The 24,303-nt window shown below is 49.6% G+C and overlaps 1 protein-coding gene and 1 long non-coding RNA gene across 2 annotated transcripts in view; one reads left to right on the top strand and one right to left on the bottom strand.

The window, feature by feature from the left end:
• Positions 1–4,534: 4,534 nt before the first annotated feature.
• Positions 4,535–24,303, top strand: part of LOC106751512 (LIM/homeobox protein Lhx9) — an 85,598-nt gene continuing 65,829 nt past the window's right edge. Inside the window, exon 1 of the mRNA XM_014632415.1 lies at positions 4,535–4,607. The gene's annotated coding sequence lies outside the window, so the exon portion shown is untranslated. The remainder of the gene's footprint in view (positions 4,608–24,303) is intronic.
• Positions 5,262–8,202, bottom strand: LOC106751529. The gene is made up of 2 exons (XR_001375067.1): positions 7,828–8,202; positions 5,262–5,579 (listed from the first exon to the last, which is right to left on the bottom strand). It is a non-coding gene; the product is annotated as an uncharacterized LOC106751529 (long non-coding RNA).

Here is a 24,303-nt window from a genome sequence, read left to right as displayed (position 1 = left end):
TCACATTTTGCTTTTAATAAGCGACGCGTCGTTCCTTTTTCTGCGGCGGGAAATATTCAACACCTCCAACGGGCACGGCCGTTATAAATTCGCCGCGGAAACCTCTGATTTTTAGTGGCAATGATTTTGCGGGGATATGACACGCCGCCTACGCGAGGCTACCAGGCTACCATGTAAGGTGCGTGTATTTTGGCGATTTTTACGAGCGCGACTTTACGAGTCCCGAGCGTTCTCGGGAACCTCGTAATGACCTTCGGAAGTTTGCGGAAAAAAGGTCGAGCAAGAATCAGAGAGCCGCGAGAATCGACGACGGCCTCTCGATGAGAGAAGCCTCTCGGCGAGAAGACTCGGGCCGAGAGAGAGAGAGAGAGAGACGCGATATAATGCGGGACGGCGAGCATATCGGCGCGTGTTCATTACGCGCGTTTACCGTTAGCTTAAGTTTAACTTGTTTGCGGTAAATGCAGCCGTAATGTCTGCGGTGTGCTAGACGGTGTGCTGCTGCTAACGTAATCAGATTATTCGCCGGGTGTCCAATTAACGAGACTAATCTGAAATTGAAATTCGCCCCGGCGACGAGTGTAACGCGCGACAATCGTCACACACCAACGTTATTCGATTATTCGCGGCGCACGGTAATTTTTTGTTTTGTTTTTTTTATCGAAACGCGCGCGGCCGGTGGCGGTCGACAGCTTATCGGATACATTCGGCTCCTCTCTGTTTGTTTGGCCTCCCTCGACTCGGTATCAAATTAGAACTGCTTTCTATCTGACGTCCGCCCCGCCCCGAATGCAGCTTCCGAATCCCGAACTGACCTGTCCAAAGGGCCGACCACCCTAGAACAGAAACGAGCTAAGGTCACCACGTGACCGCAAGACATATACCTGCGGGCATCACGGAGTCGCGATATGATTCTCCCCCGGTGAACGTCGTCCGGTGACTTGCACAAATTCATCGAGATGAGATATCATTTCGACGCGCGAACAAGTCGGGGATTAACGTAAATCCGGAGTAACTTAATTCCGTTTCGTAGTAGCGCCGACGGTGGTGGTTGTAGTTGGCCGGAGGATCGATTTATCGGAGTTTCGAGGCGCAACTCCCTTCCCCCTCCGTCCGTGGTCGTTAGTCGATCGCGGCGGATCGCTCGGACGCGGCTAGAAAAACAGCCGCCGCGCGGAATCTCATCCTTATTGGATTACCAAAGGAACAATCCTAAGACCCGCTAACGAGACCCCGCGGACCCGCAGGATCCGCGATAGATATCCTAATGCGTCCTGACAGGCGTGCCGAGGTACGGCAGGTCGGCGCCTTTCCAAACTATCCGCCGCAATTATCCGAAATCTCTGTCGGCTTATTTTTTCTCTCTCTTGTTCTCTTTCTCATCGCTCGCTCCTCCGCTGGCGCGGGACCTTCCGGAGGACTCGCCATTGTCCGGCATCGCCGTTCCGTGTTTTTCTCTCGCTGGTAGATGCGAGCTGAGATAAAAGTTTTGACAAGTGCACTCCGGGCCCGGCAACTGTGGTAGTGAACGCGAACCGTAGTAACGCGGAGATGAGAGGGAAAAGAGAGCGAGAAAAAGAGAGAGGGGGAGGGGGGTGCGACCGGGTTTGGCCGAAACTCGGAAGGACTATTTACCCATTTCCACTCTTGGAATTTAATTCTAAAATAAACGATCCGTTCTCCACGCTAGAGCCGGAGCTAAAGCGTCGCGTCGAATTTACGTCTTGGGTGAGACGATCGCGCTCCGATCGAACGAGCAACAGAAACGGTGCGCCATGCCGTTCAACGGCGAATTAACATATTCACTCGTGTGACAAAGTCAGCGCATTGTTTGTATCGCTGCAAGGTCGCGATTGCGTCGATAGCACAGTCATCGTCGTCGTTGTGCTCTAATGTTTATCGAACTTTCGAATGCGCTCAAGGTTGCATTCGTCAAGTGGAAAACTGTCTGGGATATGGAGGAAAAAAACGAGGTTAACGTTGGAAACCGCCGCATATCGCGTGTGTGTTAAGGTATGTAAATCGGCTCGGCAAGCCGACTCTTGGTCGAGCGCGGTGCGAAAGAAAAAAAAAGAAGGAAGAAACTATAGAGTACAGGCTCGCGTAATGGTTCGACGTGTTACTACGTAATCACTCGAAAAACTGACGGCGAGGCGCATACCGACTTATCGTCGATCCGAGACGGTTTTATCCAGTCCTTTACCGGTTCGTTCACCCGTCGGATGGCCTCAAGTATCCGGTTGCCCCGATTAGGGAACGCCATACACCGCGTGTGCACCGTCTCGCGTTCGCCGCCTTCGACTCGGGGAAAATGAAATCCTGATTTTTCGATCGACCGACCTTACATATCGATCCGTCCGGCAGTTTGAGCGTCGTGAAATTTTAGAGACTACCGTCCGATCGGCGTCTCGGATCGCTCAATTCCTTCTCTCTCTCTCTCTCTCTCTCTCTCATTTTCTCACATGGCAACCGCTCGAAACTGTGTCGATTCTAATTGGCTATAGTTATGCAAGAAGGTTCCAATTTACATGGAATACGTTTCGAGAAAAACGAAGATGAAAATTTGAAATATAAATTAAAAAATATAAATAGCGCAACTTCTTCACAATCGTTCAAGAAGTCAACCATTTTCTCCCGTTAAATGGTATTATTCATTGACAAGCTTAACCTTTAAAAAAATGGATAAAATGGACGCAGCTAAAAAAATGTCCCAACTAATAGAATATAAAAATAGTTTTTTTATTTATAAAGATACATGTATTAAATGGCTAATGGTGCATAGATGTCTTAGCGTCATATTTAATATTAATATTAACATTCTTTATTAATAATAACATTAATGTTATCATGTGGGAGGGTAAAGAAGATGTCCATCGTATATTTTTTAAAATTTTAGCCGTCCATAAGGCTTGGAACTTCTCGTTTCGCGTATAAAAGCCCAAATATACTATCCACTGGTGAGAAAATCTTCAAAACAGTCTCAAGAATAAAAATGATGATTTTTCTTCTCGCATAACTACGGCCGATTAATCGAGCGGTATCAATCGAAATGACCGACTATGGCGTCGGTAGATGCGCTCTTTCTCCTTCCCAATTTAACGCTAAGACGCTCAAGTTAGAAGGGCCGTTCCACAATATCGCGGCCGCGAGAAAAGATTTCCGACGTGTCGCGGCAACGGGCGAGCGAGCGAACGAGCAGCGCGAGACACGGCGAGGCGGAGCGTAATAAAAATAAGTAATTACTGCAAGTAATCCTCCCCTCTACTCCCCCGCGACGCGCTCTTCTCCTTGCTCTCTGTCTGTCTCGCTCTGGCCGCGCTCGCGCGAGTCGTTCAATTAACGGGAATACTGTTGTCTTCCCACCCAAACCCTCTCTTCCACCTCGGGTGCTCTCCTCCCCGTCCGTCGCGCGGCCACCCCTCCTCCTACTCTCCATCGACCCCTCTCGCGCCCGCGTCCACAAAACCCGCGAAATGTTTCACTCGCAAAGTCGCGTGGAGCGCGCGCCGCTCCTCTCTGTTCGCGGGGGGAAAGGGGTCCCGCGGCGTGGAGGGACCGGTATCGATGCCCCTCCTTCACTCACGCCCCTGACGTCCATCTATCCACCGCACCCTCCGCCGCTGCCGCCGCTGCGGTTCCGAAGACCGCGCTCCATCCCTCCCGCGCGCCCGGTCCTCGTCCTCACCGCGCGCGCCGCTCTCTCGCGCTCTCTCCTGCTCTCCCCCGCTACTTTGATGCGCGCCGCTCGGTGGGGGGCGCCGACGACGCGGCGGCTCCTCCGGCCGCCACTCGTTCGCCCGACACCGTGCACCGCGGATCGGTGTGTTCCGTCGCCGCCGTTTTCTGCGTGTGTCTCTCGCGCGCGCGAGAACGTTCTCCCCGGTTTGCCTTGAGAGAGAGACCGTCGAGCGAGTCGAGGTCATGTTCGCGGAATGTGTCACGCAGAGCTCCATTGAGTTCCGTTCTCCGAGGTGAAGCCACGCGGCTGTTCGTGTTCCGCGACACAGGTGGTATCTCGGGGGTTAACGTGAGGAGGCTGCGTTTCGGTGAGATCGCGAGTGTGTTATCCGGAGTGTGTTTACGATCCGAATGTGTTTACGAGCCAGCCTCTGATACGCGAGCCTCGAAGGATATACCAAAGGACGGGACGGACTCTCCTTGTGTGTACAATGCGATATCGACTGAACGCTTCGCGCACGCGATCGCGAATGGATCGTGTGAGAGAAGTGTGCGCGCCGTCCTACTGATCCTCGCCGAAGGACGAGAACCTCCTCGCGAGGAGACCGCGCGCGCGCGTCCGCGAGCCTGAGAAGCGGAGACGTCGCTCGCTCGCGGGTTCACGGCGTGCGTGCGTGCATCCGCGCGAGATCGATAGCCCGTGTGTGTGTGGTGGTGGCGGCGGACAGGACGAAGGATCCTCGCACGAGGACTCGGCGGGACACCTGCGATGCCGTCGCCGCGCGGCGCGCCGTGACCACGACGCCGTCCCGATCTACGCGCGCGCCGATCCAGGGATCTCGCCTAGTGACGGGGAATAAAGTGCGATCTCACCTTCGGAGGATTTTGCGAGCGATCAGCTGAACAGCCTACGCATGCCGGCGATCGCGGTGAGTGACGCATCCACGTCTCGCGGCAGGGAGGGAGGGAGGGAGTTTATCTGTACGCGTAAGATCTACGTCGCCGATAAGCGTCGTGTCACTCTCTCTCTGTCTTTCTTCCGATGAGTCCCGTGTTGATTCGCGCGATTTCTGTCGATCGAAGCGCGTCACGCGGAGGAAATCATGAACGCGTAGGATATTTCATGATAATTGCGATTTGATGTACCGGAGAGACTTTTTGAGACGGTTTTATAGGACGGGACAAAGTTACGCCCGATGGCATCGATGGAGGAGGGAGATTATATCTCGGCATTAATGAATGAAAAATAAAACGAGGGTCCCCGGTGGAGCGTTCGATGGAAAAAAAATCGAGGCCTCTGCTGAGATTATTATCCGCGGCCTCGCTTTATATCGTATGAAAAAAAATGACGTTCATTGAATATAAATTCAAATGGTATTCATAAACTTATGATGTATTTAAAAATTAAAATATCCATTGCGAATGTAAGCACCGTCTCTCTATCTATCGGGAAATATATATCTATAAATGAAAAATTAATGGGCCGGTCACACATGAATTCAGATTTCACCTGTTTATGCGTTTGTTAGTTAAATATTAAAAGCTCCGGCAGATAATATAAATTAAAAAATTATACGCCTCCGCGCGAATATGAATTCACATTTTATTGTATATAATTTGTACATAGAAAGTATAAATTAAAAATCGAAGGGCGCTTATACGATTTAAATCCGAATCTCATTTATTTACACACGCCATAATGAAACATTTCGCGTTTCGTGGCAAATATGTATTTAAAAATTAAAATCCTCATCGCAAATACAAGTTTTTACATGTACACGAGAGGGCACGTATTTTTCATCGAGCGTCTCTTCCATCTCCTTTTTTTTATTATCCACTCGTCCACTACGTATCGCCTCGATCGGTGTCTACGATCCTTTTTTGGGATACTTGTCGTCTACCTGCAAATGGGAAAACATTGTCCCCGTATAGTCTCTGTCCCTGTCGGCGGAAAGGGTTAGTGTCCACGTGTGAAGTCCTCGTTTACACAGCAGCAATCAAAATATTTCTCGTTCTTCGAGCAAAGTTCCCGCGTTTGTAGCCACGGGAGTGACGTTAACCCTCGGGGGTTTAATGTCCATCAGCCCGGCATGCGTTTGTCGCAGTTCTAATCCAGCTGCGTACCCGCGGTGGTAATTTCATCCCTCCCCATCCCTTAGATACACTCGCGTTCTTAGATCAGCAATTTCGCTCGAAATCTCGCGGGCTTTTAAACGATCGACGATTCTCGGGGGAGATCTTTTCTGTGTGTGTCCTCGAACACACGGGTGTTGATGAATATTCCCGGACATTTGTTTCAAGAATTCGTTTCGGAGCCGCTGATCGCCGTCGCGATTTCCACGGTCGGGAGTATTTTCCGCAAGCGGAAGCATCGCGCCGACCGATAGCTAGGAGAAGACTGAGAAGAAAATTCCGAGTAAGCTTGCGAGAGAGAGCGGGCACACGCAGGCGCGTCCGCTGCCACGTGGTCGTCGCGGATCCGAGCGACTAGGTGTTAACCTTTTTCGAAAATCGACTGGCTACGTACCGCCGCCGTCGTGGCGCGGAAGGCGAAGGGCGTCGCGTCGCTTTGGCAAAACAAGTAGTTACGTGAGCCCTGGCTCCCCGCCAAGCGGTTTTCAACTTTCGAGTCGAAGCCGAATATTCTTCGCGACACTGGCCTACACGTTGCTCTTCGTTGCGTAAAACGTAAGGTTCGTTGTCGCGAGACTAATTTTCCAATCGTCCGAATCTCATTTTCTTTTTCCCGCTCAGTCGCCGACTTTGAAAATAGCTAAGAAAGAGACCTGCGAATGATTCCTCGGTGTCGCGCGTTTCTGCAATCTCCAGCTCTATACGTGGCATAATTCCCCCTCACGTGATCTCTTCTCTCGCGAGAGGAGATATCTCAATCCCGGATGTCGTCGCGACGCTTCTGCGTCGCGTTAAGCGGATAAGATATTCGCCCAGCTACCGTTTCTTTGGCACGCGCTTTCTATTAGTTATGCGAGATTAACTGCAAATTGACACGACGCGCTATTACCGTGCGTGTGCGATTTTCAATTAAACTCAGCTGGCTTTTCTTCTCAAACACCGGCGGATTCTAGAAAATTACTCTCTCGAATTGAATCTGCGAAAATATCGCTAACTAAATGAGTTAAACGATATTGTACCGATAATCCGTGAGCTTTCCCTCATTTTTAGCGGAAACACTTCAGCTTAACTCTTCTTTTGTCTCATACCGCGTTCATTTCGGCCGGTGAAAGTGATTCACTGCAAATCGCTATAACACGCGTTCTATAGCGGAAATACGCATACATATATATACAGTCGTATGTTGTATTTGGCGTAGTTCGTATAGCAGCAGATTCAAGAGCTAGAAGTTTCGGGTTCGAGTCTCATCAGATAGAGTGTTCTTCAAATACGATGTGAATTAAATCAATTAAACATGATTATATATAAGAAAGTTTCAGGTAAAATCATTGATAATACATTAAGAATGTGATTAAGATGATAAAGAAAAAAATGTACTAAATGATACTTTTTTCATTGTTTCTGCAGTCAGATTTCCCTGAATAGAAACTGTCGCTGTTACTTTGGCAGACTTTTTCAGCAAAATTTCATTAATTTACAGTTCTATATTTATAATTATACTTATAACCTCTAGTGACTGATTGATTCCTTTTCAGTGGTAATACACTGCACGTTAGAGAATACAGCTATTTTCGGCGTGAAACATATTTTATAGTGGCAGCAACATGCATATAAGGTTATTATCACTGACAGTGATGCAACACTTGCTAGAAAAATGATCCTTTTGATTATTTTTGCGATTAAAATAGAAAAGGCTATATTTAGCGCTTAAAATAACTATAATTTTTATCAGTGTACACCGTGGCATAGAATCTCACGAATAATAACCACTTGACGACGCTCGTTTCGTAATTTTTCGTTATCATATGTAAGTACATAAGTATGCAAATAGAACGAGAAACCGTCTACGTTCTCGAGAACGATACCGCAGACACATCTCGCGCGATATTATCTCACGACAGATACTCCCGTGAACGGCCGATCGAACCAATTAAAGTCTCACGGCCGATGCAATCAGCGGCGCGAGGCGGTATCAGTCTATTAGTCTGTGATTGTCTGTAATTCCGCGGATCATACCTGCCTCGAGACGTCCGACGAGATTTCCGAATCCACATCGCGAAGATCGTCCATCGGCGTAGCCGGGATTTCAGCGGAAAAATAACAGAAAGTATCCGCGCGACACTAAATTCAGACCGCGGCGCGGTGCATCGCAGACGACCTTTTTTCCTCTCACGTTATTGCACGCTCGTAAGGAATCACGGTTAGCGAAATTATTTTTGAAGGCGGATATAAGGCGTGCGCGCGTGTTATAACTCGTAAGGAAAGTTGCTCGAATATGAGTGCGCGCAACGTACGTATAAAATATTTCCGACGTCGCGATATTAGTTCGCCGACTATTTTCAGTTTGGCAGGGAACTACCGACGGCGCGTTTACACGCCGCTATCGCAGCACAAGGTTGCCCTCGCGAGAAGAGGAAGAAGAAGACGGGCCCAGGTGATCTGTCTTTTGTCGCTAGTATCCGACGATACCGATCATGCGCTCATCCAAATATAGCGCGCAACGAATGAGAATTAATGCGACACCAGCTGCGCGTCCACCTTTTTTGTATACACACGGACGATAGTAAATATATTATTCGGATGGCAATTTTCTCTCTCGCTGTTGTAGTCGCCGACAACGTGCCGCTTTTACAAACGAGACACCGCGTATATTCCGCTGATTAGAAACTAATGAAAAACGAGAAAAGTCACGTGCAAATGGTGTCGCGCGGAAATCAGGTCAAGTTTAACGAAAAGTACGAGTTGCGTGAAAAACGTCCGGCGAGTGTGTCGAGACAAGTGACATCCCGCCCTCCCTTTTAAAGTACGATACCCCCGCTCGGGGCTGAAGGATTGTGCTCACGACCGTTTTGGGGATGACAGCCGGGTGCGAGCGGCGCGCGCGCTCTCGCTGCTACGTCCGCGCACGAAGATATACTTAACTTTTAATTACTATCATATAACTAATTAGCCCCGGTGGGCGGGGGGTTTTGTATATTAATTTAATTTTCAATCTCACAGGGTAATTCTTGGCGCAACGTTAGTTTTAATCAACCCTCCGACGCGCTGCTCCACACGCCAGCACGGCTCCCGCAGGCGGTGGGAGAAGCGTGGGGGTGTCGGGGAATAGGAGCGCGGAAGGGAGAGTAGGGAGGCAAGGGGAGTCGGTCGGTGGCTAAGGGTGACTCGGAGAGTGCTCGGGGGTGGAGTTGAGGGGCAACGGTGGAACGGAGTACACCTACTCAGCTAATAAAAAGCGGCAATAAAAAGCACCCCTTAGGACCACTATGGATATCTCGCTCTCCTTCTGCCCCCCCGCCGCCCGTCCCGCTCGCCTACACCGCGCCGTATTTCTTTCTCTGTCTTTGTGTGTACCAGGTTTATTCACCTGCCCGGGATTAACTTTAATCAAGTATTTACATTTTAATTCGCTGCCATGTACACTCAACCGAGCCCGCCCGCTTACCCGCCCTTTACGATAACATCGTCGTTTAATTGCAAACTGCCACTTTCCGACGACGAGACGTCTGCTAGCGCGAGCTAGCTGGCGCGAGTCGATGTCGATTCCACCCCCGCCTGAAACCGCCACGATAATGAGGACGAAGACAGTTCGCGTTTGTCAACGTTCGAGAATTCCGATGAGGGTTATTCCGAGTTAGAGAAAAAAAAAAGAGAATACGCGAGGATCGCGGATAGGAGAGAGAAGAATAGGACAGAGGGAAAGAGACAAATCGTATTTAAACGGTTACATCATGTTTATTGTTGAAAAATACGTGAGTCACCGCGCGCTAGTCAATAAACATGTGGGCGCCGTATATTTCCCCGAATGTGTCGTCTATTGATAGCTCTTTCGTCCGGTCTCCATCGTTGATAACGGTTCGAGCGGGCGAAAATAAGCAATATCAATTAAGAGTATCGGTCGCGCGTTAATCGCGAGCGATCGATCGTGTCTCTTTCGGCTTCGGCCGAAGAGTGATTTACGGCGGTGGCTTTTACTTGTTTTCGCATGTTTAAAAGTTTAATCTATGCGCGCTATGCAATTAATGTACATAATTAATCATCGAAACAAAGTTAAGCTCCCGCATTAATGAAAAATGTAATTCCGAGCTTATAAAAAACGTCGAAGTACCGCGCGCACGGGGCAGAGAGAGAGAGAACAGCCTCGCTCTTCCTGAAATAATCCTCGATACATTAATCACAAAGAGGATTTATTACTTAGAGCCGGACAGATAAATATTATGCTCCGAGGTTAATACCTAAATGGACCATCAGCGCGCATTATTATCGATGCTTCCCCGCGATTTTCGTCGACGTTTTATCAAATCCGCGCTCTCGACGTACGCGGATTTCACGGTCCGCCGAAGTGCATATAATAATTAATTTTATTGCCGCGTAATCAGCGGTCGTTTCAGATAAGACTGAAGTATCGAACTCGAGTATTCGCGAGGAGATAACGAGCGACGAAAAGGAGAGAACGTACGCGATACACAACACGAGCCGCCGTCGTCGTGGTATCTCTCTTTCTCTCCTATCTGTCCTCCAATCGATATACGCGCGTTTTCCTCACGTGATTTATCGAGCGTGTCCAGCGATTTTCGCCAAATTTCTCCAAGATTTAATTCGCGATACAAACATATCAAATCCGCCACAATATACGCGCGATACATTTACTCGTTACTCGATCGCGCTCGCGCGCGTCTACCAGCCACTCGTATTGACTTGTATTTGTACCCTTCACGAGGTACGCGTAGGTGTGTGCGTGCATGCGTGTTGGGCTGGCCGTTGGTACGCGTGTGTATGTGGGTGTGTGCGCGCGCGCGGAGGCGAACTGGAGTGCGGAGAACGTGGAAGGAGGAAGAGTAAACGAGGGGAAGAGGGACGGAGCGGGTTTCTACGAGATCGAGAGACAAAGTAGGGGATATAGCTCGAAAAGAGACGAAACGGGTTTACGAGAGAGGGAGACGGAGATACGCCGGGAGTGTAGGCAGAAACCGGCGAGATTGAGAGAGAACGGAAAATGAGTAGGGTAAGAGGAAGCGAGACGGAGGGAGAGAGAGAGAGAGAGAGAGAGAACCGGACAGAGACAAAGTGTACGTAAAACAGAGATAGAAACGGAGAAGGCACGCATCGGAAAGCGTCGGTGCGACGGAGAGAACGATAGTACGTGGCGGAGACGCGAGTAGGACGGACGCAGGGATGGATACGCGTTATACGCGCGAGAGAGAAGGCGAAAAATAGGAATATATGCAAGACAGCGAGAAAGAGAGACGGACGGAAAGAGCGCCGAGCGATCGGCCGGGCGGGCCGGCGGTGGAGGAGGAAGAGGAGGAGGGAATGAGAGGAGAGGAGAGGTAGAGACGAGTGTGCACCAGCGAGATAGAGAGCGTGGAAGGAAGATAGTGGGTGTGTGTATGTGTGCGCGCGCGGTGAACGCAGATAGAATGTGTGTGCGGAGGGACGAGGAGGCGGCAGGTGAAGGGGTACGCAGGCGCACGTGAGTATGTTACGGGGATGGCCAGAGGGCAGCTAACGTTTATAATATTAACGCTAATGGACTACCTTATACCTTATATACCGACCGACCCCTCGCTAGCCTCCATCCTCAGACCCCCTCGCCTCCCTCCACGTTACGTCTCCAGACACCCTCCTCAGTCCTCGGCGAAGTACAGGATAATATTCATGGATGTATTCGAGCTAATGCACCAAGGCGTCCGCCGCGGTAATAACGTCGCTAAACTCGCGAAAGTAACCAGTCGCGAGTCTCTGATTTTTAATTATTTTATTATTATAGAGTCGCGTAACACGTGCGCGCGCGGCCGCGCACGCCTACGCGAACACGAGCTTGCGGCAGCTCGGTTCGATTTTTGCAGACCGTCTCTGGACGTCGAAGCGAACTCCGCACAATGCGACCATTAAATCTATTTCATTAATGCGTCGGTGGGTTGCGCTCGCAATCTGTTTAAAACGGATTACGCGCGCGACGTTTCACCAGGTTCTTGAATATTTTATTAAGATCCTCTGCCCCTCCCCTCTCCTCTTTTCCCCACTCTTCGTTACTGTACTCATTTCATCAAACATGCGGAATATGTAATATTCGCGTGTTCGGTATTTTCTTCATTTTTTTATTATATATTGTGTGTGTATATATATATTCATATACACAAATATATATATATATATATATCTGTGCGCGATACGCACAGGGAGTTGCCGCAGCAATTCCGCGGCGGCCGCGTAAAAACTTGTCAATTCCATATGGCGCGGGGTCGTACGGCCCACCTGTCGCGAATCTCAATCCACCAGTCACCCCGTAGAGCACTCCGGGATAATGTATGGTAACGGAACACCTAAGTAAAAGCCGTCTCGCGTATGTGAGTTCAACATCGGTGAGCACTCGGGCGCGCGGACGTGTGCGTGCCAGACAAGTTGGGTCGCATTAATTCGCCAAGTTCGTCTATCGTCAATTTCTAATGTCCGCCTCCACCTGGTCGTGCTATTTTATTTCATTCGCATGGTGGCCCGGCAGACGATGAGGCACAGAGAGAGAGAGAGAGAGAGAGAGGGAGAGAGAAAGACAGAAAAAAATACGGCGACTATTTGCTCGTCGCGATAATAGCGATAAACTTTCTGACATTGTTTGTGTTTTCTTGAGAGCAATGTTATTTTATCGGTAACGAAACACGCGCGACTCTTAAAAATATTTATTGTTTGCGCTACCTCTCTCTTTCTCTGACGCTCTCGCGAATGCAGCTATTCGCGTTACTCGAATAAATCTCGTTTTTTCTAAATGAGAGCGAAATGTTAACGCGATGATCGAAACGGAAGCTGCCGCGATAATTCGGTCGTCGAGGTTTCCGCGCGAGGATATCCGCATAATCGACCGCATCGATTACGGTTTTCCCCTTCTTAATTAAAACGCGACGTCAGAATATATATATGTATATAGACACGTATATATTAGACAATTTATGGACGACTGTAAAATGCTCTCGTGAATTCCTAACTGCGAGATAAATATATCAGGGAGTTTCTAAGTATATTAGGAATACATTGCCTTTGCTGAATTATTCGAGTGCTTTCAAGAAATTGCAGGATGCATTAGCTTACATTACGGCAGTTCCATTACATTATGAATATTACTCCGTATATTGATGAGAAGAGGGGAGACGGAGATATAGGGCTCGCGCGCACTTCTCTCTCTCTCCCCCTCTCTCTCTCTCTCTCTCTCTCTCTCTCTTTTGCTCTCGGTATATATGAGACTCGCGGTGCATTTTATTATTTCTAACATTCCGCATGCGTCGATATCGCCGCTCGCGCCCGGTCGATTAATAAAACGTAGCGGCGGCTACGATTGCGATAACGGCAACAATATCATCGTGCGCACCGATATTATAGATATTCCGAGTAACTTGGCCGAATACGGAGCGATGTAATTCAGCTTGCCTTCGTGGTTTTACGGTGCCGTATTCGCTGCCGCCGCTTGACACAGCGGATACAAAATGTCAGAGCCGAAACGTACCGCGAAACATTGGGATAATCTGGACTTACGAGATGTTCGGCTCCCTCTCTCTCTCCTTCCTCCCTCTTCTTCCCTGTCTCTCATAGGGAAACCTAATGTACCCTATCCTCTTTTTGCACTATGATTCATCGTTAAAACCGACCTAGCGCTCGCGGAATTAGTAAAATCTTCTCGAATCGGAGCGCCCGGAAGCCTATGAGCCCTTAGAGATCCATTAGCATACATAATAATAAATAGCGATCGCACAGGCATACATTGAATTAACATTCTCTTCCCGCTCCTCCCTTATCTTCCTCCTCTTCCGCTCGGCAAATCGCGCATTATCGTTAACACGTTAACTGCAAATGACGTTGCGTTGATCATGAGCGCACGATTATGGCGATATCCGACGATTTTTTACAGAGAGAAAATTTATATTCGAGCGGGCGGAGGTCATCTATATATCGGAGAACAGATAAGGATCGATGAATCGGGCGAGCGCTTTCTTACGGCCGAGTTCGTCAACCTTTCTCGAAATCTCGTTAACAAGATGTTAAATGGACGATCTATTTTTCACAACTTGTTCGCCAAGTGGAAGTGAACTAACAGTCGGCGCTAATCGACGTGTCGCCGATGCCGAAAGGCCCGATTTGTCCGGTCCGATGGGTCGTCGATGATTTAACAGACGTTATTCTCCTCGGGGAGAAACGAGATCGGTAATCAGCGTCGTGCATGCTCATCTGTGTGAATCGAACCAGGCGGAAAAATAATTTTTACGCGACACACGCTTCTCCTCTATATAAAATGTCGAGCAACCGTCGGACCTCACGTCAAAAGTGCGTGCGCTGTACGTCACGCACTTATGCGCACATGCGTCCTCGCGAAGAACGGCGACCATCTGATGCATGTTGAAGGTGTGGACATGTCACGGTTGGTTCGAAATAGCTGCGTATGCGTGCGTATAATTGTAGGAGAACCGTTCTAACGTAACTCACGATTTTCCATGAGCGGAACCCAGAAAGAGGAAGAGAGAGAGTGAGGGAGGAAGAGAGAGAGAGAGAGAGAGAGAGAGCGACGTGAAAAGAGGGGCAGCAGCGTCGCTGCCGGGTGGATGAGAGAACGGGAGGGAGTCAGGGGAAGGCAAGCAGCAGCCCCGGCTAATTAAAACCGCGGATGGTAATTAATTAAGCAGACGTCAGAGAAGATCTTAGAATTCTACGAAGCCAGAGATTCCCGTGTGTCGAGGAATGTGACAATGACGGCGAAATCGAACGGTATCGCCATTTTTGCGTAGCCAACGATCTCGCGGATTGATATGTATATATCAATATATAGTGTTAGGAAATTAGATCGACAAACTTTAAAGGGAAATAAAGGATTTCAAAATAAGCATTTTTTGTTAATACTATTTTTCTCGGATGTTGTTTTAATACTATATGGTATAAATAAACTGTATAGAAAAATCAAACTTCTCCATTAAAGCTCGGCTATCTCGCCGCAGTCATATTGGTTTATGACGTCATAGACGAGAAATGACATGCAGTATAAGCTTTTTGCGTTATATAACTTTATTTCTCCGGGGAAGAATTTGATTTTTACATATAGTTTATTTATATCATATAGAATTAAAACAAAACATTGTAGAGGAAAATAATATTAACAAAAATGTTTATTTTGAAGTCTTCCATATCCTTTCAAAAGTTGTCGATTTAATTTTTTAGTCTTCCATATCCCTTCAAAAGTTGTCGATTTAATTTTTTAATACCATATATATATATATATACATACATTATATACATACATATTTGTGTGTGTATATGTAGAAATGAAAATGCACATACATAGATACGCGTTCATCGTTGGACGCGTTGGACGAGAGACACAGAAGTACCGAGAGCGGTAAATTGCTAGAAAGTCGTTATATTAATTAGCTTCCCTGTTTTCGTATCTCGGCAATAAATCAAAAGGTTCCTGTGTTAAAGCGCCTGGAGATTAGCCGAATCCAATTAGTCGTTCAGATAGGCTCAATATTAAACGACCGTACGTCGACGGCCTTTCACTTTGACTTGAAAATCGATCGGCCGATCGGTTATCGATCAAATCTAACATTATATCCGAACGGATACTTTATTCGTAAATTAGTTCGGTGTCTGGTGCAAGCCTTTCACTTTCAATCCTCGACCTTTGCACGACGCGCGAACAATATATTATATATCCATCTATATACATGTATCTCTCTCTTTTCAAGATGATTAAAAAATATGACAATTTCCTCTTTCCGAGAATGCATATCCGCGCGCCCGTGCTATTTTAATAATCAGCCATCTCGTCGAAGAATTGTGCGTGGGAAGAAGAGCCTCGGCAGAATCGTAAGGAGAAAACCTTCCACGACACGCGGGCTCTCTCTCCCTCTCTTTCTCGCGCGCGCGCGTGTATCGGTTTAATCGAATTTGACGTAATTAAAGTCTCCCGTCGGAGCTCCCTCCTTCCATCCCCGTTTCCTCGCCGCCCCGTCACCTTTCCTCTCTTCCTCCTCCTCCTGCCTCTCCCCGAAATAATTACGGACTCAGGTGTTCCGTTGCGTTCGTGTCTGCGTTACACCTGTATCCGCTCGTACTTACCTGTACAAATATACTCGTTCGCATCGCAAAGGAGAGGAAGAGACCGCGTCGAGAACGCGAGAAGGACCGGTGCGGGGGTGAGAAGAGAGGGTGGGAGGTAAAGTAGGTTTACTCGGTGAGGGAGCAGAAACGGCGGCAGTAAGATAATACGAGAGCCCTTAAAGGAGGCAAAAAGCGAATTGCCGTAAATCTCGGCACAGGTTGGCGGTTGGTACGACTCGGCCACGGAGAGGGGCAGGGGACAGCGGGTGGTGGAAGGGTCATTTGGGCCACGGGCCCCGATTCTTTCCGGCTGTAAACGACTACGCTTCGCCGGGCTCCGGGGCCCGTCCCAAACTCTCGTAAAAACCTCACCTCGTCCTACCGCTAATCGACAACAAACACATTGTCTTTGTATCGTTGCGTGTCCGCCTACCGCGTGCGTCCCGCCGACCTACGTCTCTCCATCCTTCTTTTCCTTCTTCTATCCTCGGCTGGAGAGATATCCTTCCATGCGGTGGGACCTGGTGGGCCTTTCACGTTCCGCGCTCGCGCTCTCTATTCGCACGTCGAGCATCGAATATTCTATTCCAACTTCTGTAGGAGTAAACACGCTACTATTGTCCGGGATATGCGTGCGTGTGGGTGGAGGTAGCGAATATATATTGCGTAGAGTACTCGATTGTGGGATGCGGTTGTGCGAGGACAAAGAAATTGAAAATGTTTCATTTCGTTAAAAAATGAAGGGAATATACATTCCTCGCGAGCGAGAACGATTTTTATTGCGACGCAAGAGTTAAGCGATTACATTCGACTTTGCAGGGGAGAGTGACTGTAGCGCTATACATTGTTTATAAACGCCGCGTTACGGTCAATATATCGACTTGCGCGCGGGCGGCTTCGCGTCGTCGTAATTCACTTATACCACGCGAAATCGTTCGTTCACTCCTTCTTTGTCCCACACGGCCATCGTTACGACTCCCTTTTCCTCTCTTTTTCTCCCCTTCTTCTTGCTCTCTCTCTCATACACACACACACACAGTTCCGTCTCCATCGCTTTTAACCTTGAACTCCCTCGTTACCGTATCACGCTCCGTAGCACACGACTCCTAGAAGTTTTAGAGATCCTGGGGGAATCCCATTATGAATTCTACGGATCTACCGGCACTTGTACGAACACAAGATGGTGGTGTAATTGCCCGACCGGATCATTGGACGTTCTTTTTCAGAGATTTACGATTTCCACTGCCGCGCGTGTTTATCGGTCTCTGATACGGTCCGCCCGCCGAAACGCAATAGCGCTGCAATTAGTCGGCGTAAAGTTATCCAATATGAATGCGCGATCGCAGCCCGAGTCGGTCCCTGCGCACAATTTTCGCTAAATCGGGAGCAACACGCCGAAGAAAAAAAGAGATCGCGGACGGACGTCCAAACTTCCCCAACCAAATAAGGGCGGCGGGGGGCGAGGCGGAAACTGTCAATAGCGTTGGCAGGGCACATAATAGGCGCGCGGGGGCTGATGGCACGCGCGCGCGACGGGCAAAAATTTAATTAGCAAAAGCCCGAAAATTAATTGCGCGCGCCGTCTTATTGTACTCTGCCCTCGTGCCTCGGAGCATTACCCGGGCGCGCACCGTCTATATACACAGGGAATGTAATATTCACAACAGCCTATATCCGAGCTAGCAGTCAGGGTGCCCACCTCCGACCACCCTCCGTCCTCTTCTTGCACGGTAGGTAGATGCCAGGGCCGAAGGCACGAGGGGGGCACACGCGCCGCCAAAAACTATTCGCGCACGGCTCCTTGTAACTTTGAACTTCCCTTCGTCGAGAATCCATCTCGCGGTTTCCCCATTCGGAAGTTTCTCCTCGATTCGCTCAATTTTTCACGGTCTGACGCTCGGAACTTTCGCATCGCCGCCGAGATGTCGACCTGAAGAAGCTTTAGTTCGTCTCTTACATCGCGGTGGGGCCGCGATTAATAAAGAATAATCCAGCGGAAAGACCGTTATCGGTAATCCTCTCGATTCGTCGCGCGGGGCCGTGCGGATCGTGTCGTCGGCCCTGGCAGGTGTCTACACAGCCCTCGGTGCTAAGGGCGATGTACCGTGCGCTAGAGGTTGGTGGTAGTGCCGATGGTACCGTGAGCGTTTAGTCGGAGACGCCACCACGGCGCGGGGTGCGAGGGAGACGAGGGTCGCGGCGCGAGGGGGTGCAATATGACATTATTAATTGCTCCACAATGCCACCGGCGTGCAGGCACGGGGGACAGGAGGGAGCTTTCCCCTGGAGCCGACCAATTGCGCGGCCGTCGTACGGGGGAAATTTCATTAAGTGGATTCTTATAGACGCGGTTTTGAGATTAACAATATGATATGTGCGCAACCACCACTTCCATAGCCGTGAGATATTAGATCCGGTTGCTCTCTATATTGCCGGATGGCTGACTGCGGAGGTCCTTTACGGACGAAGCGATTGTAATTGCATCGACTGCTGGCTCGCGCGCGCATGAGCTAAGCTGGATTTCGTTCTCCTCTCCTCTCGGCACGATTTATTCCTTCCTTTATGTCGCGGTGTGTTCATAAAAATACGGCGGCAAACACCATTTCGACCGGTCGTCGTCTCGATCTCTCGAGATATTTTCGAAATATTTATCCGTGCGCCATAATAAACCAGGGGGAATGTAGCGCATTCCTGCCTTGAATATAGGAAATATCTGTCGGTATCTTCCGGAACGAAATGCGCGAAACGCCGCGCATTGCGCGTCGGCCGCGCGCATCGCGCGGCAATAATCGTGTTACACCTACTCGAACGCGTAATATCCAGCTATACCTTGCCGTTACAGAATCACCCGGGATATCCAGCTGTTCGATCGCAAGATCTAAGATGCTCGCGCGGATGATGATGATGGATCCATTTCGCAAAATGGAGTTCAACGTCCGGCAGTGGCCGGCGGAAGTGGCGGGATTATAGCCGCGCTTAGTAGTATGATATCCCCAGCTTTTTCCGACGCGACGGACGCGCGAATTAATTTCCCGTCTTCGGGGTACACGACGATCGGCGTTATAGAGAGAGCGAGAGGGGGGGGGGGGGCAGGACCACGTCCGCCCAAGGAATACGCGAGCGCGCTAAATAGTATTAACTATGCGGCCACGTCGAATATTGGGCAAATTTGTCGAATACGTCGAATACCAAATAGTTGCCGAATACTCGCTGCATCCCCTAATAGCAATTAAGCGCGCGCGGCAGATTGAGCGTGAATGCGGCAGCTCGCTAGCTCGCTCGCTCAAAATTCGTCCATTAATGTCGGTTATTCTATTCCGTGGACGGCCGCCACTTATCCCAACGGAGCGGGGGTCTTTTTTAGATGGTGACGATCAAGAGAGAGAGAGAGAGAGAGATAATGCACGCCCCGTTCGCTGTGTAACCGTGCTCACAGAAGCGCGAGCGCGTCTCGTCTCGTGTTTCCTTTAACGTGCCGTCGGTGCTCGAAGGGGTGAATTTGGAATTTTTGTCGCCCGCCCTTTGCCGATACGTTTCCACCCGCCCCCTCCTTTTAGCGGCGGTCTCCCTCTGTATCAGGCCGGTTTATATTTTTCTTCATTAACGTATTCGCCCAGCCGACGAGTTGGTTAACGAACGACGGGGGTGGAAGAGGGTTAGAGCGGCGGCCTCTGAGGGGCAAAGAGATAGAGAGGAGCGGGCGAGCAGGCGGGGAGAAAACGGGTAGAAAGTTGAAGGTAACCGACACCCTTTCGCAAAAAGTAATTGGTTAATGCCTCGGAAATGAGTTTAGTTCCTTTTTGCTCCGCCGACGCGCCGCTCCTTTTTCGACTGTTTTTCTTTCTCCGCTCCTCCGTTTTTCTATACACACCTATACACGCGTATAGCAGCTCTCTCTCCTCTCTCCCTCCCTCTTCCCGTTTTTGCGAACTGCTGCGGTCACATTGTGCGTGTCTTTGCAGCGACATTATCCGAAGTGTAAAAGTGTCATTACAGTATGATGGAAGACGACGAAGACGAAGTTTAACCTTTCCGCGCGCGCTACCCTCTGAGCGTCCGGAACGTAAAAACGTCATAAAACTCGGACGTATCTCGCTGTATCGTGTTTCAGTTGCGTCTACGCACATAGGTAGTTGTATCAATGAACTTCGGATGTAAGAACGCGAGGGGTCAGGTCGCAACCGTGCTATTACATCGTTATAATTTATCTAGCGAGATGACAGGCGAGAGCGAGAAAGAAAAGATCTCGTTTCTCTCCGGCGCGCGCCGTGACTTCCGGGATAGCGCAGCGGGTCCGCGAACACCTCGACCGGCTTAAATCGCCGTTCTGTTTTAACCACACGCGTGTGCAAGTCAACGATCGCCGGCACCGCTTAACAATCATAACGGGCGGCGAGCGCGTCCCGTTTCGGGAGCGTGCCAGTCAGACGTCAGCGGAGATTTAGCGACGACTTCCTGGCCCGCGCCGGTCCGCGAGCGAGCAACCACCCCGCGCCCTTAACACCGTCTGCGGGACAAGTGAGACAAGAGAGGCGTATCTCCGCGCGACTCGTAAAGATAACCGGGAGTAAATCCCGCGGGTTTCCCCGCTGGCGCGCTCGCTCGCTGGCGGGGGTAAGGGGGCGAATTCATTAAGTCGCTGATTTACCGACACCTTCCGGTGGCGGCGAAATTGTGCGGGAAATAACCGGGCGCGCGCGACTCGCCTATCTCTGTTGTACCACCGGGGTGTTCATATCCTACTACACACCGGTGCTTGGATAAAAGGGTCGATTGAGCGATGGCTGAGTAGAGCCGGAAATGACGGCCGCGAAGGAGGACGATCAATCAGACCGAGATGTGTAATCACGCGCCGGCGAGCGTCGCGTAGGAATGACGAAAAATGTCGCGGGTGATTATTTCGTCGGATGAGGCGTGTTGCCACTGAAGTAGGAGAGACCGGGGCTAGTTGGCTAAAGAGTCAAGTTGGCAAACTAATTCTGCTGTTTTCCAACAGATTGCAGAATCGAGCGAGCAGAGATTGTCAAAGATGGTTATGAAATCTATCCTACTTGCTCGATTCTGTGTAACCTGTTGGAAAACAAGAGAAATGATCAACTTAATCTTTTAGCCAAGGCCTTTTTATCCCCGGTCTCTCCCGCATTGGAAGAGGCACTGCCATGTAACGCCTGCGGGCGGAAAGCGTGCGTGAGACAAATAAAAGTTTAGGGCTACCTTGTAATAAGATTCTGAACCGTATGTCTGACTTCTGATTGGCTTCGGCTCAAGCTTCCGGTTTGGATGTGTCAGAGGCCGCTTTCCAGCAAAACGCAACAGTTTACTTATATATCATTTATTATTTTCTTTTTTTATCAAGCGCGAAATAAGCATATGATGGCAACAAATGATGATAGAACTAGACTCCGCGTCTCTTGCTTGAAAACAACCAAAGTGATCGGCTGAGTAACAACACAAGCAAAAATTTGCCATCTACGAAGCATGTTAAAAGAAAAATCTGAATTTTTCCACCTATTTTGTTAGTATTTGAACGTTTCGCATATTATGACCGTAGACTTCTAATTTATGGGCCGGAAATGGCGACGGTGTCCACTCTTGTTATAGGGACTCTGAGGTTCTATCTCGTACCAACCACCCTACATACCTATACTTATCTATGTCTAAAAAGAGCGACGCACATGTGTACGACAAAAAGAGGATGCCTAAAGTTGGCCTCTCCGTCGGTTTCATTTTTCGAGGTTCAGTGACTCTTTCAATATAGATATATTTCAGTGCGTGTTACGACGGCCCGGTCTGACCCGCGTCCGCAGCGCGGAAATGAAATAAAAATGGTCGAGTTAAAAATTGGATATCCGATGTAACGTGTGTGCGATGCAGCGTCATAAGGGAGCGAAGGAGGGAGGAAGGAAGGCTCGAGTTCAAAGGTTGCATCGCGTTTGGGCGCGATGGCGGCCGTCGGGACGCTCCGTTCGTTCCTTTTAATAAAATGTCTCGGAACCGGCTTAAGATCCGACGCGCGTTTTAATAAAGGCGGGCAGACTCTCGAGGACGAATTCATTAGAGATCGCCATTATATTATATTTCGGAAAGCTCCTGTGCGCGCTGTCCCGCGCGGCGGCGACGACGGCGGTGACTCGCGGAAACTTTTCGTCCCGGCGACTAATTATTGTATTATTAATTGTTAATTATAATTAATTGCGCGCCCCGGTCCGTGACCCGGCTAATTGACATTGATTTATGGCTTTAATTAAAGGTGCCGACGCGAAATGTCTTACACGGCGCAGGGTGGTTTTAACAACACCTTTTAAGAGTATCCCCGTCCCGCGCGCGCGCGTCTCCTACCCGCCTGCCTTTTGTGTAACGGCCTTTAGACGTGGCTTCCTCGCGAGATCACCCATTGTCGGATCGAAATTAACAATAAGCCGCGCTGCCATTTTTCACGCGTGACTTATTTGGACATTAAATTAAATCCGAGCCCAGCCGGCACTGCTGCTGCACGCGGGAATTTCCAAGAGCCCCGGGAAAGAAGAGGAGAGACTCCCCCGCGATAATTTCACCTCCTTTTTCTACAAAAATTACCTTCCAGATCGCGTCTCTTTCGCGAATAATCGATTTACGAATTTCTCCGCCAAGGAGCGGTTCGTGAGCGCGTACACACGTATCAAGGCAGGTGCTTAGGTTCAAGGATTCTATAAAGACCACACGCTAAGATCACCGTCCATTTCTTAAATCCTCGCGTTTTACCCTTTGCTGCCTCCATCCTCTCCGCGCGCTCGCGAGCGATCACTGACGCGCGCACACTTACACGGTCGGTCCCCCTCTGACCCCACCGACACCTCGCGTCCCCGCGAGAGAGGGGTAAAAGGCGTTCTCGGATCTCCAGCCATGTAAACCGGTCGGTCTGGTCGTTCCTCCCCCACCACGTCGACCACCTGCTCCTCGCCTAGCGAGAGAGGGCCTTCGGGCCTCTGCAGCGCGACGTCGAGCCCTGCCATTAAATTTATTCGAGTCCCATTGAGGCCCCGCCGAATTCACGCCACTTAACCTCCATATCGAGCGAATGAGGAGTTGCTTTTTCGTACGATCGCTCGAAAAGACGACGAGAGAATAAATCGAGGAATTCCCGCACTCGGCTTGCTCGTTACGTTCCTCGGGCGGAAATTTCATTCTTTCAGGTGGGGGGGAAAAGCGAGAGAATATTGTAGCTTTTGTGTGCGCATTCAACGGGAATTATAACATGTCCAGGAGGTGAATCGATAATTGAAGAAAATCACAAATGACAAAGTCTTGGCGAACGACTGCAGCCGCTCTCACACCGCGGGAACGAAAGTTCTATATAAGAGAGTGAGAGAAAGAGCAAAAGCGAGAACGCGCGTAGATGGTATTCGCTAAAGTAGTACTGGAAATGGAGCTTTTATACGAAAGTACTCCATATCACTTTATTTAAGATTTACCCTCTCGCTCGCCCCTTTCAACCCCCAACAAGACTCGTCCATTTCGCCGGCTGCCCTCTCCCCCGCTCGTCCTCCTCCTACGCTCGGTTGTTCTACCATTCTTAAGCTCGATCCTCGCTGTCGCTCGAGCGTTCTTCTGTATTGACGTCTTCGCCCGCACCTCCCCCCAACCCCTTCGTCGCCTTCCACTCCCGTCTGCGTTTTGTTTGTTTATCCCACTCTCAACCTCTTTAACATAATCCATCTGCTTAGTGTTTCGCTCCGGGAATTGGACGAAGCTTTCCGGCAATTTACCGCGTTCCTTCCAGTTTTTGCCGCATTGTCGGGCCTCCACCGTGCGGAATTACGATTGTTTTTGCCGGGCTGTCAAAATCGAAGTTGCCCTCGGTTGCGCTGCGTGCGAGCAATCGTCGAATTCGCGTTAACAATTGTCAAGATAACACGGTGGTCAGAAATTTTTAGAACGCCGACCCCGTGCTGTGCTTCGTGGATTGTGGATCTTGAATTTTTCAGAGCAGCCCGTGTCGGACGATTCGCAACGTTCCGTTCTCGGCATCGCGCAATATCGACGGACTCTCTCGCTCCCTCTTTCTCACCGAAGCCGCTCGTTAAGCCTAACAGCCTCCTTTCTCATTATGTCTACGCGCCTCTTTCTCCGCCCTTTATTCTCCCCGTCTCTCTCTCTCTCTCTCTTTCTCCCTCGTTTGCTCTTTTAATCGGCCCCGGCGTGTCACTCGCCGGGTAATTGATATTGATACGCAGTATGCACGCTCGCTGCAACGCGGTACAGTTTAATTGGGCAGAAGCGAGGAACGAGGAAAGGAAGACAGGATTGCTCTTATTGGACGAGCCGCCCGGGATTACTGCGTTATAAATACAGAGACAGACTGTGTGAGAGGGCCGGAGAGAAAGAAGGATACTAGAGGCGAGTGTTATTCGGAACCCCCGCCGCTAATTGGAG

Source organism: Dinoponera quadriceps, unplaced genomic scaffold (assembly GCF_001313825.1).
Source record: "Dinoponera quadriceps isolate SergipeBrazil2010 unplaced genomic scaffold, ASM131382v1 scaffold46, whole genome shotgun sequence".
Lineage (NCBI taxonomy): Eukaryota > Metazoa > Arthropoda > Insecta > Hymenoptera > Formicidae > Dinoponera > Dinoponera quadriceps.
The sequence above is the reverse complement of the archived record's forward strand: the minus strand, read 5'-3'. Positions and strand labels throughout refer to the sequence as shown.